Source organism: Hesperophylax consimilis, chromosome 1, assembly GCF_061612785.1.
Source record: "Hesperophylax consimilis isolate HC1 chromosome 1, BYU_Hcon_1.0, whole genome shotgun sequence".
Classification (NCBI taxonomy): domain Eukaryota; kingdom Metazoa; phylum Arthropoda; class Insecta; order Trichoptera; family Limnephilidae; genus Hesperophylax; species Hesperophylax consimilis.
The window spans coordinates 41,197,498-41,204,531 of NC_142836.1; positions in this window are offsets into that span (position 1 = coordinate 41,197,498).

The following is a 7,034-nucleotide window of genomic DNA, read 5'->3' on the forward strand; positions in this document are numbered from 1 at the left end:
AATCGTAGAAGCGACCCATTCAGTTTTGAGAAATGTCAACTGTGTACATATGTTGGGCGCGTGTTTCCCGAATATGTGCAGGTGGCGAAGAGATCAATGACACTAGTTCCTCGGAGCATCTTTCATTGTAATATCGGTATAACAAGAACAGCATACCTACTTGACGCCTGTGCTCTAAAGATAATATACATGATTAGCTCTGGAAAATGCTATATCTAGCGTAAATGTCCAGTATGATGCAGTGTGGTCTGACCACTTGCCAATGTTAATAAATCTCTACCTTCAATTTCTACCAGCTTTGTGGAATCGTGTAATGATAATATGATTGATCCTTCTAGATGGAATCCAAAATCGAATGTTGAAATAACAAAATATATTGAAACTATTAACAGCAAACTTCTAAACATAATTCAAGATTTCGACCAACCAGACCTTGATATACAATCAGCGGCACAATTACATGAAAATCAAATAAATTCCTTGTATAAAAATGTTGTAGATGCACTGCAAAGTGCTGCCTCTACCACATTTAATAACACGAGTTGAAAAATAGAAACATTCCGGGATGGAATCATATGGTTGCAGCACTAAGATGCGCCTTTCTTTCACGGCTCGAGGCCGGAAAATCACTCTTAGGGCCGGCTGCGAAACCAGGAAGAAGTACCGAATGATTTTCAAAGTAGTTCTGAAAAAATGCCAACAAAGAAATTCAACAGCGAGTGGATGGTATTGCCAACTACTTGCTCACTAATAAATAAAGATTTCTATATATTTTGGCAAAAAACCTTTGCAGAATTGAAAACCAATTTGAAAACTCCTCTCTGTGTGAATGGAGTAAGAGGAAAGGAACATATCGCCAATGAATTTCGTAACTTCCTTTCTATGGCAGGTGAAGAAGTAGCGGAAAATTCTCTGAATGTAAATTTTAGTTTGAAAACCGAAGGTAATATTACCACTAACAGCATTAATCCACATATGGTAGAAAGAGCTGTAAGAGAAATGGCTACAGGAAAAGCCGCAGGACATAACTCAATAGGGGCCAGCGATTCATATTATCCTAGCAAAACTATTTTCAAATATTATGTGTTATAGGTACATCCCGAACGAAATGACGAAAACGGTAATTATTCCCATAATTAAATCAACAAAACTTGATCCATCCGTTATCAATAACTACCGACCGATTTCACTCTCGACCGCCCTAGCAAGAATATTTGAAAAAATTTTATCGACGGTCGTAACAGACCATCTAAAGACAGAGGATAACCAGTTCGGATTTAAATCTGCCCTGTCAACATATTATAAACAAAGGAAAACGCCAATCTATACCTACTTTCTAGATCTAAGCAAAGCGTTTGATCGTGTTTGTCACAATAAACTTTGGGAAAAACTCAGGAAAAGAGCAGCTTTGGAAGATATAATAGCGATTCTTTCAATTTGGCACACGCAGCAAGAAAATGTGGTGAAATGGTCTGGCGACTTTTCCAACCCATTTTATTTGAAAAGTGGCCTAAGGCAAGGAGGAAGCATGTCTCCAGCATTCTTTAATATATACACTGATGAACTAATTCAAAGACTTAATAACAGTAAAATAGGTTACAATGTTCAAGGAGTATGTGTAAACAATATTAATTACGCAGATGATATGCTTCTTCTAGCACCGTCACTTAGCGCACTAATGAAACTACTCCAAATATGTGAAGATTTTGCAAAAAATCATAACCTTGTATATAATACGTCCAAATCAATAGTTATGGTTTTCAAATGCAAAAACGAAAACATGGTCACACCTTCAGTATGGCTAGATGGAAGGAAAATGGATGTTAGTCGTAGCGTCAAATACCTGGGACATATTATCACAGACGACCTGAATTAATGATATGGAAAGGCAAAGAAGAGCAATATCCGTTAGAGCAGGTATGCTGTCAAGGCGTTTTCACTTTCGCAGTACAAACGTGAAAAAGTCACTTTTCAACGCATTTTGTACTTCGCTGTACACGTCAGAACTGTGGGTGGATTACACTGCATCCCAATGGCATAAGCTAAAAGTCGCTTACAATAATGCTTATCGCCAACTATTCCGCCTACCGAGATACTGCAGCGCCACGGAAATGTTCCTGGAGGGACGAGTACACACTTTCAGAGCGCTTCTCCGCCATCACATGGGAAGCTTATGGCGCAGACTACGCTAATCAAGTAACAAAAACATCACTGCCTTGGTTGCCTGGATGGAGTCCCCTCTGATGGCCCACTGGAGACGGGAGATGTGCAAATATCCTCCATAAACGGCTGCTTACACTCATTTTGGTGTTTATATTTTAACTTTTTTCACTTAAACTCCGCTTTTTTGTGCCTATCGGAATCACACATGTCTTATTATTATTTTTCTTACTCTAATTATGTTTATTATATCAAATATGGAATGTATTGCATTGCACTACCCCTGCATACATTCTGGAATAAATTCTTATTGTTATTATTATTATATTATTTAAAGTTTTTAATAACCATTTGAAAAAAAAATTAAACTTTCACTAGAATTTCTTTTTTAAAGTTGAATGAAAGTTTGAAACATGCTGTACGCAAGCAATGCATATGTGTGAGTAGGTACTTTCTGTGTTCGACCTAATGGCCTACTTGGACAATGACTTGAAATTTACTTAACTATTTAGTTGCTACTAATACTAAACATTGACCTCGCCTAAACATGCCGTAGGCCCACTCTGGTTGCATTTCCAATGCATTAGTATACTACCCATTGCAGAAATATTAATGTTCAAAAAGTCCAACGCGAGCAATTCCCGCAGCAAACTACGGAACTTTCTTAAAGTAAAACAAGCGGTTAATTTTGTTACGAGGAGATTCAACTGACTGTCCTCACAGTATGTGAAATTGACAAACAAAAATGTTAAAATGGTACCTTCAGTATTAAATTAGACTAAATCAATTTTCTTTGTCATTATTTTAAGAGAAAAAAATCTGATCATTGCTCGCTCGTAGATAGCGCTAATTTAATTATTTTAGGAAAACCATTTTTTGCAAGTTATGCATAAAAATATTAACATCCTATGGCTTTTTTGTTTTTATCAGATCTAAGCATGACAATACTAGGATATAAGTGGTTCAATTATTTTTAATCGAGAAGAAATCTTCAAATTCAAAAAGATTATGGAGCTTGAAGGATAGTTAGAGGTCGCGCAATTAAAGTTGACCCAACTGAACACACTTAGTATTGTGTGTAATAGTGTTTTAGTTTAATAGATTAGTTTTTTAATCTAGAAATTTACAGTATTAAAAGTGATTTGATGTTTTCTTGAAGGTTGTGGCTTTCAAAAGGGGTCCCCAAACTCAATATAATATCATGAATTTAAAACAACTATTTATCACACAAACGCTGTGCAGATTTTTTAACAATATTAGTTTTGCGAAAAGAACGCAGCCAATTCGTACTACAAGAATTGGCTCTAGTCTGAATATGGCAATTCACCCTAAATAATGAATATGCTCAAATTTTCAGACAGAAGAATTGTCACTGACTTGGTATTTCTATTTAAAATTCTAAATGATTTAGTTGATAGTCTGGTATAGCTAGAATTGATAAGCTTTCGGGTTCCACAACGTAATACTAGTCAGGATTTATTTCAGTGCATAAATTCTGGGACTAACTACCATATGTATTCCTCTTTGCCAAGAATACTAATGGAGGGAAATAATTATACCAAGTCAGTGGACATCTTCAATTTATGTTTAAACAAATATAAAATGTTGTAAATGAAGCAATAATGTTATAATTATATGTTAATGGTTAATGAAGCAATGTTCAATTATGTACAACAAATAATGTATATTTCTTAATATTCTCATGTAAAAGCCCCGAAAAGGGCGTTAATAAATAAATAAAACCTTATTTGGGAAAAGACATTATTTGTACCAGGCTCCACTTCTATTTAATAGCCTTCCACATTAAGTCGTCAAATTCGTTTTGTACTTTTAAAAAGAATGTTAGATTATTTGTGCTAGCCGAGGATTTCCAACATTTTTTTTCATCTTCTTTTAAATTATGGCATAAATTATGACATAGTATAATATGGTTCCATGATATTTCATCAAAATGAAAATTCAACACACCCTTAAAAATTGATATATAGTCATTAAAGGTGATGAAACAAAAACTATGTTTTATAGTTACCTATGTAACCTATTTAACCTAGTTTTTGTTTCATGACTTTATATCACTTTTTGTAGGTGTGTTTAATTGTCATTTTGATGACATACCCGGTCACCGTTTTATATGTATATTTTTTCATCCTTTTCCTTTTATAATGATTTTTTTCCTCTCTCTTTTTTAAAACATGGCCAAAAAGTGCCTTTTATTTTATTTCGTTGATGTTCAGGCATAAATATTAAAATTTTTTCGATCATTTTATAAATAACTTAATTTGCCACATTATACAATAAAATAACAACCGAAAATGGGTTCGTAAGTAGGAGATTTTGAACTTTAAAGCAGTTTTCATGGGCCTTTACATTATTTTTTTCTGGGCTTATAAAAAGACTTATATAAAAAAATACTCGATTGTTTCAAAGGCCAAGATGTATTCTACTCGCAGTATATAATTTAAGCATCTGAAACATTTCTTTCATTTCAAAAACATATGATTTTGCATTACTACGTATGGCATCGCCTTAATCGGATTAGCGGATTGAGATTAAGGAAATAATAATTCGAATGATGTGTTCGATGTTGTTTTTACTGTCTTCTGGTTCTTCTAATACTAATATCTTTGGTCTTCTGCTAAGCACATCACGGCGGCTCCACTATCGCTATGGAAGAACTGAGTCAAAAACTAAAGGCAGTTGTTTTACTGTGTATCGACACAATAGTAATTTACGATAATCATTTTAAAGCTCCTTACGATGTTTTGCCCAAATTAAACAGATATATTACATTGGTATATCTACAATAAAGTGTATCGGGGCAAGGAATCCATTTATCCGCTATTTGAGCCAAATGTCGGTTACAATCTCCCCTGAATAGTATAAAATAAAGTCGCCGTCTGCATCTCTCTGTGCGCTTAGTTCTTATAAACTACGCAACGAATGTTGATAGGGTTTTCACTATTATTTAGAGAATTTCTTCCGGAAGGTTCCGGAAAATACCTACAGACCTTTTCGACAATACACACACCTTTCCTATCTTATCCAATACTTATAATCAAAGATATTAGAATACAAGCTTATAATACAGACATTTTAAACGCAATATTTAAAACGTCTCAGTCCTGCATCAAAGTAAAAATAATTAGTTCTGAATGTACTATCTGATATATTACGCATTTCCTTAATTTTAAGTTTCCATTATTACTTTTGTACGAATTTACGTAGGTACTCCAATTTTACCTTATTTTTGTTCAGCACAAATTATGTTTATAAAAGCCCTAGGGGTGTTACCTCATGAATTTTGAGTTTCACGGCACCATCTTGAATCTTGTCACATGTCTACATGATTTATGTAGTTTATTTCCGCATCATCTTCATACAAAAAATCGAATTGTCGAAAAAAAAATTGCTTTCAGTTACAACAACATCAATAAATTCATTTTTGTAATATTAGCACTCTAGTACACAGAAAATTCTGAATTCAAAAGTCTGAAACAACACCAAGTTTAGTGAGTGTTTTATTTGTGGTTGAGGTTAAACGTAACATACGTTATAATCTATGCGTTCATAGGTTGCGTAAATTTAATTATTTTGTGAAAATACACTTTTCGCAAGTTATGCTTTAAAATATCAAGACGAATTATTTATTTGTACATAGGTGCGCAATATGAATATGAATAAATAGTTTTGTCCATATAAAAACTCAATTCATTCAAGAAAGGCAAACAAATATTGTATCGGTAATTCAATCCAATCATATGTACAGGCGCAAACAAATAATTCATCTTAAATATAGTAAGAATATGACCATGGTTGCATATTACGTAATGATCGTGATATTATTATAACATAATAAATAAACAAGGTTAACTTAATAAAAAACATCATTCATTTGGTCAGGTATTTTTTGTTTAGTTTAGGGGCTTACCCTTTTAGAGAAGTTAATGAGATTCGTAGAAAAATACTGTTTTTAATAAGCATCTTTAGATATATTGCGATATATATCTACCTACTTTATAAGTTAAAAGTGTATAGAGGTGTACAACTTAAATACCATAAAACCTCTTCTTCACAAAGAATTGGTGCTCATTAAAAATAATATAATCAACCATAAACCATACCCACGATTTTTCTCACATTTGTACACGGTTGACATTTTTCACAAGAGAAAGGGTTCCTTCTACGACTCGTTCTTGCGTTCAATAGGTCGGCTGGGGTATACTTACGACCTATGTGTTTCATCTCCGCTCTCCCATAGTGTGGGTCTCTACATATTTATATATGGTTTATTTATTTATAAAGTCCGAATATACTATTCGATATTCAAACCTATGAATAGCGGCAATATATGACTAACCGAATTTCCTACCCATTTCAAATATCTATTATTATACGATATCCGATGGATAAGCTATCAAGAGGATGGTAAAATACCCCATAACTATAGTAAACAAAACAGTCTACTGTTTAAAAGCATTTATATTAGACAATAGCAATTCAATAACTAATTATTATTTTATCCATAAACTTTGTCAAAAATATATAATATTTAAAAACGAAAAACCATTTAAAGTTTGATCTTTGACAACTTTTATATAAAAGCTTCTTTAACCACTTAACCCCTTCAGTAATCATTTAAAAATTAAAAATGGAAAAAAAAACACCTTTTTTATAGTTTTTTTTTTATCAATGAATTTTATTTACTCAAAATATATATCCTCATATAAAAGCCATTTCGGGCTCAAAATGGGACTGAATATTGATGTTGTGGTGCATAGTGCGAAAAAATAATAAATTTTAATAATAATAATAATAAATCTTTAGTATGAATTCCGAATTCTGGCCGCCCGAGTATACTCGGGCGGCTATTATGT